Source organism: Strix uralensis, chromosome 8 (assembly GCF_047716275.1).
Source record: "Strix uralensis isolate ZFMK-TIS-50842 chromosome 8, bStrUra1, whole genome shotgun sequence".
Classification (NCBI taxonomy): domain Eukaryota; kingdom Metazoa; phylum Chordata; class Aves; order Strigiformes; family Strigidae; genus Strix; species Strix uralensis.
This window is the reverse complement of record NC_133979.1, coordinates 28,764,847-28,779,782: the sequence shown is the minus strand read 5'-3', so window position 1 is coordinate 28,779,782 and position 14,936 is coordinate 28,764,847. Positions and strand designations below refer to the sequence as shown.

At 37.3% G+C, this 14,936-nt stretch overlaps 1 protein-coding gene across 5 annotated transcripts in view; it reads left to right on the top strand.

The window, feature by feature from the left end:
- DNM3 (dynamin 3) overlaps positions 1-14,936 on the top strand; it is a 187,962-nt gene that overhangs the window by 18,372 nt on the left and 154,654 nt on the right. The window lies entirely within an intron of this gene.

Here is a 14,936-nt window from a genome sequence, read left to right as displayed (position 1 = left end):
CTGGACAAAGTGCTGATGTACTTCAGTAGGAGGAAAAAAAATTCTAGGAAAACTTAAGCAGTGTGAAGAAAGGTGCAACTAGGCTGGCTGGAACAAAGGCCTGCTGCTTCAAAACGGCATGCTCAGGACCAGCTAATCTCATAGCCCTATCTAGGAAAACAGTAGAATCTAAATCCTAGAGCACATAGTAAATGTAATCCAAGATCAGATTTGAAGCAGTGGAGAAACACGATTACATACAAAGTGTTTTAGAAATTAGTTTTGATTTATTAATTTCTTGATGAGCTTTACAGATGTATTAGTTAACACACCAAAAGTGCTGTACTTCTCCCTTTAACTCTTGCTCCCGTGCACACAGCATTGATTCCACACAGCTTGTTTTCGTGACTTGTCTTTTTCGGTTGGGCTCACTGCACTAAGTAGAGCAGAAGGTAGACTGGGGGAGAACAAGACTTCTGTGTATTTGTCTGGTCAAAAATAAAAATACAGTACATGTATACCACTGTGTTGTGTGACGTGTCAAGATCCTTCATCAGAATTCACCACTTTGTACTCTTCCAAGGGGCACTTCACCTGCTGTTGTGTAGCTCAGTGCCCTAGCGTATGTAAAAGCAGCTACAGTTTTCCATGGTTAAAATGTTTTTGTTGTTGCTTCTAAAGCAATGTAAGCTACAGAATCACTGGTTTACTGTTGATTTCTGCTTAAAATAGTAAAAAGAGATGAAATAACATCCAAACCAGCATTTAAAAATAAAGAGTGCTATTTAAATTACGGAACATGGTGAAACTGGGGAAGAAACAAAATTGAAGCTGCCTATAGAACTTTAGTCTGTCCCTACGTGTGAGATATAATTAAGTTTTTGTGCACATTTTTTTCCTAAAAGGTCTTTTTGTTGTTCAGCAGAAAGGTAGACTTCAGTCTGCCTACGCTCTGGGTTTTTTTCTGAATTACTGCTTTTAAAACACATTCATGCTTTCAATGCCTCTATGAAGTTTTCCATAGTTTATTCTGTGGAAGAGAAAGCAAAAACTGTGGAATCCAGTATTTCTGTATGCTCAGCTTCGAAGCTTCAGGATTTCCAACTGTGTAATATGCTTATAGTGCGCTCTATATATATATATCTTAAAAGATGCAGTTCACTTTAGTTGAAGATATGTACCACTGCCATTTCTGCATACCAGGCTTCTGATCTCTGACAGAGCATGCAGAAATGCATGAATAAGGCTGAGCTATGGAGAATCTTCATCTAATTTTGCCAGCACCATGTAAGAGCAGAAGAAAAAAGGAATCGAGCTCTGTGCTGGCATTCCTAGCAAAGTGACTAAACTGCAGGGACATAGTAGTAAATAAACTCTTACACTCTAACCTCAAGTGGTTAAATACTTATGCTTAGACATCCATCCTAAATTTCCCCAACTGGTCTATATAACCTTGTTTTGTAAAATCATCATTGTCCCTTGGTTACTATCTTTAGGTAGCGCTCTAGGTTTTCATATAGGTACCTTCTCTGCTGAAAAGTAGTTCTTTGTTATGAGTTAAATAACACAACAAAAACTTTAAAAATTCTGGAGAACTGAGCTTCAGCCTGATTTCATGTTTCCTTGATGTCAAGAGGTATTTCTCCCTTTGGGAACTGCTGTGTATTTCTTGTTTGGGATTAGATGCCAAGACCTTGAAAAGGCAAGCTTTAATTATTTTGTTACTTTCTTTAAACTTTGTTCTGCTGTTGTTTGTGGTGATGAAATTCCAAATAACTTTATCTTTTAAGCCACCTTTATCTTTCTGAACTAATTTTAAAAAAGAAAATAAAACCGCTTAGCTTAGAGAAGCGCAGTGTTCTTTTACAGGAAGCAGATGCTGGACTGATTTTTATCAAGTCCATAATTATCTAAAGTATTATAGAAAGTAATTAGAGGATTGTATCAGGTTCTTGCTGCTGTAGTAAGATTAGTTGGTCTCTAATCCTGGGATCTTTCTTGACTCCTTTAAGAGTGACTAGTCTTAATGTTAGAGTATGCCTTGGGAGGGAGGGAACACTTTTTATATAGCCATGCAGAGGTGACTGCAAGATATTTTAGCAACATTTTGGAACTGGCTGAGAATCTTTCTGGAATCTGAATTTGATTGACAGAGGAGGTTAAAGCTTCATTTAACTTTGAGTCATTACACTAAGGGATAGATTGGCAGCTGGGGCATTTGTGCATACCTGAGAGGAAACTTTGACCACTCATTATTAGGGTTGGATGTGCATGGAAGGGTGCAGCAGGATTAGGTTATGAGGAATTATCAGGGGCCCTCCTAACATCTGAAAGATCCTACACATCTGGGTAAAGAGCTGTTATCCCTGTGAATATACAAGGGATAACATGAAGTGATTCATTACTGAGAAATTTATCTCATGAGATGTGGAGTATTTTTTTTTTTAGTATTTTGTTTACTTCCTCTTTTTAAAAAAAAAAACCCTGTGTAATTAGTACAAAGCTATTTTCTAGTGACCTGTTGACCTCCTTTGATCACTAACATATTTGGGTGGGAACAGTACAATTCCTAAATGGCTTTATGCCATTTTGCACTTCCACGTCCATGCAAATACTGTACTCTGCTGAAATCTTAGAGGCAAAGAATATTTATTTAAAATTAAATATTGCAACTGACAAGTCCATCTTTAGTAGTTGTGACTATTTTCCTGTGAGAAATACCTAGTAGCACAGAATAAGTGAAAACATGGATATTAAAAATAATTTCCAGTCCTCTGAAGGACTGTGACTTCTTCCTGACTATCCTACTTCGAGTCTCTTTTGGGACTGCCCAACTGCATTTCAAATGAAATTGTAAATGTGGCCTGTATCCAATAACTTTCTGTACTGGCTAGAGGAGAGAGGAAAAAGAAAATAATCTCCATCTTGTAAATATTTTGAGGCTGCAAGGTGGTTTTCTTCTTGCAGTTTGAGGCTGATGCTCATTACTTGTCCCAAAGTAGTTCATTGCAAGTCCTGTAGGCAGGGTCACAATTTTTCATTCTTATTCTTCATGTCATGTTTTCTGTTCAGTTGCTCCTCTTGAACTGAAGAAAAATGGCATATATGACATCTTGCTGGAAGAGAGAATTGAACCAAATAAGCATGTAGTCTTTGTTCTGTACTAAACAGACCAAAATTCTGGTAAAGCAGCTTTGTTTCCCACCCGTAAGTCACAATACAAAAAAGTTTCCAGCTGCACTCAGGCATGCTAAGCAATCCAGGTGCAGCTTGATACTCTCTCTGGTCGCTGCATTTGGCCGTGGGCAATTCCACAATGTTGGGAATGTCTAGTGTCAGGCCTAATAAGACTCTTGTGCTTTTGTTGTTGCTAGTCTCTGAAGGAGCCCAGAGTATAGAATGGTTTTGGAGAAAATAGTCCCATCTGGGAAGATACAATTCAGTGAGTTTTTAAAAGGCACAGGTGTGGACAGGGTGCTGTTAGCTGGGAGGCTGCCTGATGGTGAACTTCAGGTTTTCCAAGGCAAGCAAGACAGCTGTGATAAATTAGCTTAGCCATTCAGAGGATGGACATGGGAGGAATTCCACCTGCTCTTTTCCTGGATGAGAAGTTGGATGTGAAGGCAGTTTATTTTGTGAGACTCTAATATCTAAATTCAGGCAAAAGACATGCTGCGTTTTTTAGTACTTGAGTGCTGCTGTGTAAGATACAGGGAGCTCATTCTTTCTCCCCAGGCAGTAACTGTTGTGATATTTCAGCAGTTACCAATGAGTGTAGAGTGATGGTCTCTCTTACTCATGATTCCTTTTCAGGAGAAGGAATGCATTATGTATTCCTGTAGTTGTGCTTTTAGAAGGATTTTTCCCTGTGTGTCTTTAAGATGTAAGTGTTGGCCCACAGCTGACCTGGGACAAGAATTTTAAGGCTGTGTTAGTGTTCAGTAGTTTTGGAGCAACATTAACTGAATTCTGCGTAGGGTACGTTAGTTCCATTTCAACTCTTAATCTTCTTTCTGCAAGCTTTGCAATAAGCATGCTGCCTGTAGCGATTTGTCATGTGTTACCATAACTTCTTAAAGGAGGGCTAGTGATCTGGTGGGTTTTTCCTCCTTTTGAGTTGGTATACCTTAAAACCTATTTCTTAAACATTCTAAGTTTTTGCTTCACAACTTTCAGTATACTGCCTAGCTTGGTGATTCTTTGAGATCTAATATATCAGTAAGATTAAATACTTTTTATGGAAATTGATAGATACTTTTAGATGGTGCTGCTGAGTAAGATTTGGGAAGTTAATGACTTGAAAAGCCCAAGAAGGTCTTGAGAAATAGGTTTTTGTGTGTTTTTGTTTGTTTGGTTGTTTTTTTTTTCCCCCCTGTTGCCGCACATTCTGTGTAACCTTAGGTAATCTGGTCTTCCTCTTGTTGTGCTGTCTCCTGCCTGTGGAAGAGAAATAATTATCTAGATTTCTTGGGACTGGGTAGCATACTTTTAAACAGCAGTGACAACAAAAAATGTGCTTAGGTTTTGGGTGAAGTCTTTGTTGTAGGTCTTCTGTTTGTTAAAAATACATTGCCTGCTATAGAAATCCTGTTATTTGTTATTTACGTTTAAAATATCTTGGCTCTAGGAGGGTTATTTCGCTCATTGTGATAACTGTTTTTGGAGGACTTTCAGGTTTTCTTCATGGTCATGGTTCATCATCTTTGCTAAAGAAGTGGCAGATTAATAGATTTTGAAAATCATTATTGAGGTGGACATTTTTAGATGAGTCATATGTACAATACCCACATTTGTTCCAGTTCTGTTAATTAGAACACTAAGTGGAAAGTAAATCATCACAAGGTTCAAAAGACATTCTGACTTTTTCTGAAGTCTTGCAGATGCTCTGTTCTACTGAAGTTGCTGAGCTTTAATGCAAGTATCTTTTGTTGTGAGACTACTCCTCAAGCATACCATCTTTTATTGCCATCTGGTGGCAAAAACAATCCTCTAACAGAAAATATAAAAAGAATTTAGATTGGTTATTTCAGTTAACACATTATCTTAGAGAATTCATCAAGAGGAAGGCATTTGGAGGTCTTCAAGGACAAAACCTAGAAAGGTTCCACAGTGCCAATAGTAGGGAAGAGGCTGGGCACTTTGCAGGGAGGAAAGGAAAACAGTGCCTGTCATTTTCTGGATCCTACTCTGACAGCTACTCATTCAGATGATGAACAGGGATGCTGTAGAGACGAGTAAAGATGTGGGAGATGCGTTCCCCAAAAGCTAAAAAGTGACATCACCATGGGGAAAAGGTGGTAGTGACTGGTGACCCCTTCCTGAGACAGTGAAAGACTCATCACCCAAATAGGACTGATATGCTGGAAGAGGGATAGTGCTGCCTGTCTGAAACCAGAATTTAAGCTGTTAGTGTAAGGTTGCAGAGACTGCAAATCTTCCTTGCTGCTGTCTGTGTGTGTATGTACTTGTAACAGTGTCTGGAGTGACCTGAGCTGATAAGCAGGGACTGCTGAGGTCTGGCAGCATGGGTTTGAGGGCTCAGCCAGTTCTCACATCAGCGCCCTCAAACGCGGTATAGGCTTCAGCTCATGTTGGGACAAATGAATTGTACCCATGAATACTTGGTTTTCCAAGTGGTTTTGCCTGGAAGGATTTGTTTCCTTGATCCTATGTTGATGCTCAGTGACATCAAGAAGGATGGAATCCCCTCACTGAAAGAGTAGAAAATGGCTTTATATTTGCCCATCTTCAAAAAGATAATAAAGAAAAGTGACAGAAAAATCAGTCAAAGTTCACTTTTAGGAAAAGGAAGTCTGTGATTAGTTATTAATTAACAACCTGAAAGGCGCTTGCGATGAATAGCAGCCAACAAAAATTCATCAGGGTAAAAAACACTGTCATGTCAGTCTTATTTTTTTTATTACAGGATAGCAGGCTTGTAAATAAAGGTGTAGTTGCGTGTCTTATCTTGGGTACGGTAAGGGTTTTAAAACTGTCTTGCATGTTGTCTTGTATAATAAACAATCTCAGGAAACATGGTCTAGAAAAGACAGTAAGATGGATGCACAGCTGTTTACAGAGTGGAAAGGGATGTCCCTCCAGGTCATGTTCAGTATTTTGTATTACTGATAGCATGACAGAACAGAGTGTGTTTATTAAGTTTGTAGTTGGCAAATACAAATGAGACTGTGAAATACACTGGAGGGCAGAACTGGAATCCAGATTGCTTGCAAAGGAAGAGAAATGCCCCAGAAGTAGGAAGTTCAGCTGCAATAAGGGCTGTTTCTGTACTGAAAGGCTAGTATTAGATTAGATAGATGGTTTTCAGAAAAGGACTTGGTGCTCACAGTGGATCTCTAACAGAACACAACTCACTGATGTCATGCTGTTGTAAAATACAGAAGTAAATATTGTATGAGATACATCAACAGAAATGCAGTCTTAAAAGTAGTTCTTTCACTTTTTTTTTTCAGTCCTGGAAAGATTTTGGCAAGAGCTCTGCGTCTGCAGCTTTAAGAAAAACGTCTGGAGGATAGCTTTGTGGGTGATGGAAAGTTTAGATAGCATGTTCTGTAGAAGAAGGTTGAAAGAACAGAGATATATTTCTTCTACAAACCAAAAATTTCAAAGATGTGAAAGACTGTTGTATCAAAAAGAATGCTTTTCCTCCTCTGGTATGAGTGTCTATTCCTATAATTAACCATTTCCTTGGTTCCTAAGAACATGACCTGGTATTTTATGCTAGTTACTGTCATCAGATCTACACTATTTTCAATGTTTTTAATCCTTCTACTATGATACTCTTGTCATCCTCTGCATTAACAGCATTTTCTGGTGGTTTTTTTTTTTTTTTTTCCTCAGAAAATACCAGGGTCCTTCTGTTTCTTGTAGCCTTGCTGCTTCAAGGTTAGCAGTGGAATGCCTGAGTTTTGAATATTTTAGCTTCAGCATGTTAGAAAGCTAGAGAAGTGTAGGGATTATAGATTGGATAAGGCAAGGGCTTTTGATACTGCCTCTCTTTTCAATGAAGAACTACTGAATGATTTGTGAGGGTCTAAATAAATTAATTTAACTGCATTTACTTTGTTCAAAAAAAGCTGATCCATCATCAAAGAAGAGGTGATCTACTTTAGCTCATGATGTTTATTTGCAAGTTTTTAAATCACTCTTTTTGAAATCACTCTTCTGAAAAGCATTCTGAGGCTTTGTGGAATGCTTTGTTGAAGCTAACAAGACTGTTGTTGCTTGGGTGACATCTCCCTAAGGGACTGGAAGATGAAAGATGCAGTAATAGGAGGTATTCCCTCTTTGCTCTATATGTTTAAAATGTTTGCTATAGGCCCACAATTTAATGAGCCACCTCTTTGGAAAACTGTAAGTTGGAGACTTAACTCTTGAGTATGCTAGACGATACTGCCACAGGCTTGGAACAACTCTGCTTGAAATCAGGTGGGGAAGAGTTCTGAATCGAGGTCTCTCATCTTGGTAAATGCCTGAACTCTAGTAACATGTTATTCTGTATGGGGTGAAGTCTTTGGGCTTTGTCAGACTTCAAAAGGTCTTGGATTCAGCCTGATGTGGATCAAGGACATTTTCCAAGAAGTCTCTCGTGTAAGGGCTGTTCCATGTCTCATCATGTGGCGTGCCTAACTCGGCTCTCTTTAGTTTGGAGATAGATATGTGAAAGATCTCAAGTGTGTATGAAATTTAAATGGTTTGAAAACAACAATGGCTATTTATTGTTAATAACAATATAACATTGTTCTAGATTAAATCATAAAAGCATTGGGAGAAATAACAGGAAAAATGAGGAACACTTTTGAAAATGTTATAACACTTGTTTGTATGATTTGGCTAATTCAATCAAAATTGAAGAGATGAATAATAGCTCATCATGACACTTGTGGTTGGATGCACTGAAGAGAATGATGCTGCGGTAGCTTTTTCATTCTACGTTATCCGAGGTGCTTTGAATGAATCGGGGAGGGGGTGAGTATTCTACATGCAAAGACAATGCTTTAATTTTTTATCTAATTGTTCTTTCTCTTAACGTAACTTCAATTTTATACAAAAAATACTTGTCTGAAAACTAGACATTAGGCAGGATTGCTTTTTCTTTGCTGGCTTCGTGTCCATTCCCACAAAAATGTAAGCAAAATGTTTTCCTAGTATTCTTCTGTATATGAAAGCTGAAAACTGAAGATTGCATTAAAGCATGTGCTTATCCAGTCTGGCTAAAGGCATCGTTCTATATAATAGGTGTAAATATACAAAAGATACTATAGATAAGTGTAAATAGATATATGTAAATACGTATATGTCCAAATAGATATTATATAAGTAGAAATAGGTAATATATAAACCATATATATTCCTTAAATATATATGTGTGCAAATAGGTATGTAAGTTTAAATGTCTACGGCGTATAAGGTTTTTAAAATGCAAAGAAACCCTACTTATAGAAAGCCTTTAAAAACTTGATGCCCCCTCTGTCTCTCAATTGAAGATATAAAAGTGCTTTCGGAAGCTACCCCTTCCGTGTTTTCCTTTTCCCCCTTTTCCTATCCCAGATTGGGGCTGATTTCCCCCCAAATGGGGACTTGCCCCTGCAGGTCTGTGCACACAGAGCAGAAGCTGCCACCATGGCACAAAATACCACCAAACCCCTGTTTTCAACCACGTAAGGTTTTTCCCCAGATGCCAGAAAGAGGACTTCCAGCATACCTTTATGTTAAAATTAATATGCCTCAAATCAATTTACATACAGCCAGTGAATAGACAGTTGATCCACCTGATCCTTCCCAGTCCTGCCTGCTTTATGTAGCTAATTAGATCAACTTCCTGTTGCTGCATCTACTGTTCAACTTAGAGGTTGTATCTTTTAGTCTTTTAATTATTTAATTTTCTTTGAAAGGTGAACTGTGACTTTGAGGCTCAAACTCAGCGGTCGTTAATACCTTTCAGGAATAGATTTACAAAAGTTATGTTTGTGACCCACCTACCCTAAATATATCTTAAGTATAAGGAGAGCTGAATGAAGAAAACAGAAGTGAAAAGCATACCTTTGAAACGGAGTATACTAATTCAGTAATAGTAAATGTTGTTCCTGAAGATGTACCTGCAGTGGCCTGTGGAGTACACATTTTGAAGGGAAATGGCATCTTGTGTGTGAGGATATTGAAGGACCCCAGTGAAAAGTGCTGAACTTCCCGAATCTTCTAGCTATTTGGCATTGCTGCTTTCATTCAGATCATTTCTTGTAGAGTGCATTGGAATATGAAAGTCTTCTCATTGGTTGCTGGTCATTTTTCCATAGATGCTCTAGGTATGAAGCTAATAGACGGCATTGAACCCACATTCAAATTTATGCCACTATAAGCAGGTGAAACAGGAATTTAAACGACAGATCCCAGTTGTTGAATTACTTCATGCAGCATAAAAAGGATGTTGCTACTGATGGATTGACCACTACAGCTAGTTAAAATACTTTCACTGATTTCTTTATTTATTATTTTTTTTTCTAACTGAAAGTTTGTTTGTATACCTTTCTCCTCTGTATTCCTGATAATACAGCTCAGCTTAAGCTGCTAGCTCAGATTTTTTCTCCTCACTTACAATTGTGTGAAGTTAGCTTTTTTTTTTCAGCTCCCTTCCTAGATCTTGTTTTGCGTGAGCTTTGTCCTTTTTACTTCAATTAGTATCATGAGCACGATGATTTTACACTCATGCAGCTAGTTTGAAAATTCTCGAGTATATTGTTCTGAAGTAGCAAGTTATATATTTTCTGCAGGCTGTTAATTTTCATTTTTAAACGTGGAAAGTTAAATTCCAAACAGTCTAACTTCTTCTGATGTGGAGGAGAGTTAATAGCTAGCAAAATGCCGTGCAAATTCAGCTTTTTTGCTTGAGAAAAACATCTCATTTCTATGCGTTTGCTCATATTTAATACAGCATAGTTTTCAACTTAAAAATGTTCTAGTTTGGGATTTTGTTCAAAATATGTCTTTATTTTTACTTTCAAAATAGTTTCCGTATATTGAACATATTTTGCTGTAAAAATGAAGAGATTTTTTTAAAGGAACTGAGATGATCTCACATCTTTAAAATGTTAAGGAAGTCATAAAAGAGCTCATTGCATATTTTTAAGATCATTGGGGTAGCCAAATGAGTAAAGACAAGAAGTCTAGCCTATGTAATGAAAGGTTCAAGTCTTTAGAAAGATTTCTTGCTAGAGTGAGATTCAAGGCTCTATGATCAGATAAAAGAATAAGCAGAAAGAAGCAATTCTTTAGTCAAGGTTGTTGCTGATTTTCCAAAGATACATTGAATAAAGGAATGTAGATTCAAAGTAACTGTTTCTAGATAGAAAACATTTTTCATACACTTCGGTCAAAATCCTCTGACCCCCTGCAGGGGAATTCATGGTTCAAAATGAAGTGGTAATCAAAGACCCCGTTGTATGAGAAGCCTGGAAGCAGAGTCCATGGAAGGTTTTGTGCAGTGTGGTATATAGAAATCTAAGAGGAAAATGCATTAGCATAGAGTAAATACTGTGGTGGGGTAAAATGACAAGATTGGGCCCAGGAGGAGTGCAGAGCACTGGGTAAAATCCGATGCGAATAGGGTCTGTTTTACCCAGTATAGACTGGCTAGCAATTCTGCTACGGCTACTTCATTGTGGAGTTCTAGTTTATTTCTGTGAGTATCATGGGTGTGAATTCTGTTTACTTTAGATGTGTTCATGGGATTTGAATCTGAGATTGTGTTCCCTACTGCTGGTTTGCTGTTAGGTGTGGGGAAGGGAACATCATTCTGGAATTTCACTCCAAAGTTAGGTGGTAAAATTGCTGGATATTGAAAGAACAAAGAAACAAACTTGAATTATAGCTTCATTTTTGTTTATTCAGCTTTGCTTTCTGAATATTGTTATTTATTGATTTAATAAATATGCAATCAATATCAGTAGCCATGCCCTTCAAAGGTCTGTTTACTAGGAAAACAAAAAAGGAAAAAAATTATTTGATCAATTTAATTTCTCTTATTTTATTGTCTCTGTACAGAACAGAACGGAAACACATGGGTAAAGAAAGGAGGAATAGAGTTTATCTTAGCTTTTGGAGTGGTGTTTCCCTTTGTAGAGAAGGCTGAGCCCTAGTGGCTTAACTCTAGTTTGGATGGGTATAGCTGATTTCCCTAAAGCAATCTCTGAAGATACACTGCATTCAGTGAAGTGGTATTTAAGAGGTTGCCACAGTAGATGCCTTCTAGCCCCAGAGATAGAGACCTCTACCAACTGCTCAGATGTGAACATAGGTCTTGGCAAATGTGTCTTAACAGTTCTTGCTGGATGATTGGGCACTTTGTTTTTGCTGCTTGTCCCTGTCCAGGGTTGCTAGCCAGGGACTAAAGGATTACAGAGACTACAGTAATGGTGGATTGCATGAAAAAAGCTGGTATTATCTTTATTAACCTCCTTCCAAAGAGGAAGAAGATTTTCACCTTTTCTCCCTGGGCCTTCAGAGAGCTGTATGAACCACCCAAAGAAAAAAATAGTGTGTAATTCCAGTAAGCAGTGGCACAAGTTTCCATCCTCTCATCACCTGAAAAGATTTGTTCCCAAATCTGACAAAGGCTACACAGTGGGTTTTTTTAAATTTTCTAAATTTTTTTTTTGACAAGCATATCTCATACGATCAACATTTTCTCTTAGGTAAACGATGAAGTTTTTGAATTGAAAGGGCCGAGCGGTTGGTTGAATATTTGTGCTCTGATATGGTATAGATGTGGTTTTCTGTTCCTCCCTCTCTGTCATGTTACTCTTCATTTTTCCCTGGTTCAGTTTTGTCAGTGTAAGTTACGAGAAAGATGCATCAATGATCCTACTTTTCAAAACCTGGCAGTTGAACAAAATAATAATACATGGAGGTTCTTTTAATTTCCCTTCTGATTTCTGAGACTTGCCATTTGTAGTTTCTGTTGGTCTCTCTCTTGTAAGTTGATGACTTACTGTGGGAGTGGTATTAATTCTAACTGAGCGTGACAGAGTAATGACAACTGGGAGTGTGCTAGAAGAATAGCAAGTGTAAATAAGGTAAATAAAGTGAGCTTAAGATATTACTGACAACTAATTAGGAACTTAATTGAAGCACAGCAAAAGTAGAGGCAATTTTTACCAAAAAACAGCCAACAATTTTTAGCAATATGATTAAAAAAAATTACAAACAACACCTTAAAGACCTGTATTAAAGATTTAAAGATCTGATTTCTTTTTCATTTGCTATCTGCAAATTTATGTTTAATTATATGTGCCATATGTCATACTTTTGTTTAGCACTTCTTGCTGTTTAGCACACTGGAGTCTTGGTTGATAGCTTGTGTTTTTTGGATGGTTTAATATTGGGAAAAAACACTGATATTTATGATAGCATAAATAATATGAAGGGTAATTTTTTTTAAATTATCACAGGTAGGTTTGCCCATTAATAAAAAGTTTGGTTATACTTTTTTCCTCCCAAATTCACTACTACTTATTGCAGTGTTAACCAAAACCCTTGTAAACTGAGGTGTATTGGATTGCTTTCTCATGTTCTTATATTTCCCATGTGGCAAAATTCTCAAAGATCCTAAATATCTGCCTGCAGTCCTTTAAACACGACGTGAAAGGCAATCCCAGGAAATGAATAGTTCTAAAGTTTGCGGATTCTTGTGGGATTCGCATGGGTTTAATAGACCCGTAATGCTGTACTTCCAAGTATTTGTAGCTCTCTTGTTTTAAAATATAAATAAAATCTAAAAGCAAGATGTTGAATAACTTTTCACCCCAAAACTCCTGTAATCACATGGCTACTGCTGTTTGGATTTTTTTTTTTTTTAAAAAGGGGAGTGGGGAAAGACTCAGTATCTTTGAAACAGCAGCAGTCCCAAAATGCCAAATAGATCAGTGCTAAATCACACGGTTTTAATGCCATTGTGATAAGTGACTTATATTAGAACTCAGCTGTGCTTAATTGCTGGATTGCAAAATTAGGAGTAAACCTGTGATTGGTCTATTGTGGGTATGAGCTATCCAATTCCCTCCAGACAAAATAACCTTTTTTCGTTTTTGCCCTTCATTTAGCCGTGGCTCATGGCTAGATATACAGGAACTTCTGGTGTTCTGTGGAGATTTTATCACTTGCCTAGATCTATCTGTACTATTTCAAATTACCTCCTTTGGGCTAGAAAAAACATTTCGGAAGAGCAAGGAAGCAGAGACTTACTGACTTTCTCTATGAAGAATTTTCCTGTAATTGTTTTCACTTTGGGCCAATGCTCTTAAGTGACAGAGATTTAATTTTGCTGATGAAAGTATGGAGAAGAACACTTACAGTTAATTCTCTCTGGTGATACCATTAACTAATCAAAAAGCCCATAGTCTATTGATGATATATAATTATCAAATAACCCATAGCATGGCTTGCATTATTAGTTTTGAGTAGACAAGGAGAAGATATTAAATTGTTCCACTAGCTTTATGTCTGTTTCTGGTTTTAACTGAGTTAGAATTTAATGATTGCCAAGGACAGACTAAGGGCTGAAAGGAGCAAAACAAAGTGCTGCTTGTTCATTTGAATTTTTATTCCGTAGGCTGTGCGTGGCACCACAGGTTATGAACTGTTGTGAAGTCTGTCCCTTCAGAACTAGTGCTACCACAGATGTGGGAGGAATGAGCTATTGATAAATATTAACGCAACTAAAAAGTAGCAAACATTTTCATTTGAACTACCTTGAAGCCATTTCAGATAGGGACTCAAAGATAAAAGCTTCCTTGACTATCAGCTGAGTCAGTCAACAGATTACAACTAGGCACCAAGTATTAATTACTGAATTTTGAAATATTTTTCTGAGAAAATCTGATGAACCACTGAAAAAATAAAAAGTAACGAAGAAGAATACATTTTATTTTATGCCAGGACCAGTGCATGAAGAACTGGGACAAAATAAGAACCACTTGTTGGCTCTTTTATTGAGTAGATAGCTGAGATGACAAATTTTACAAATGTGAATTCTCAAATGTGCTAGAGCAACTGACATATTTTATTTTGTGCACCATATTATCTTTTGCTTTGAAATATTTGAATATTCCTTGTTCTTTTCAATAAACAGTTGACAATGAAATATACCCTGTTCACTGTCATTTTACTGCTAGAGCTAAAAAGGAATATAAGATATTCTGGAATTCTTAAGTTGTCAAGAGTGAGATGGAAGTTTTTGTTAGGTGCTCTCTTCTTTTTAAAATAAGAGGTGTATTATTTTTGTCTTAACAAGGATGGGTTGGTTTTGTTTTTTTTTAACAGCTTTGTTGACAATAGTAATAAAGTGACTGTTGGGAAACAGACTTCAGTAGTGATCCATAAGGTGTTCTATTAATCTGTATTCTCGGATCAGGTCTCCTGAGCTGCCATTCTTTCTTTGAGTGCCAATCAAGCTCTTTGCCCTGGTGTTTGAGGGCTTTTTACCCAGAAACATTTTCTGGGGAAGAAACATCAAAATGGAACTTTGAGATCAGGCTTTGATTGCAGGATGAAATGAACTGGAACATACACAGCTTTGTTCAGCCTTTCTCCAGTCCTACTTCTTAGACCCTGTGGGGACAGGATGTGAGCTTGTATCTGTGATTACCGTTTGTGTCAGTATTTCTGATTACAGCCTTGTTATGTAAGAGAAACTTTTGTGTTCTGTTTTGAAGGAAAAAAACCCCAGTTTTAAAATCCTGAGACGTGTTTTTGGTTATTCACCTCTAAGGCAGGAAATTCAAAAGGTTACAATAATTAGCATTAATATTTGGATTCAAGAGTAGAAAGAGGGGACCAATTTCTAGGTCTACAGTCTAGCAATCTATCTAGACTGTATCTATCACGGATTCCTGGTTGATGCCCTTCTGAGGTAAGAGGGCAAGCTGTATGATATTGAAGAC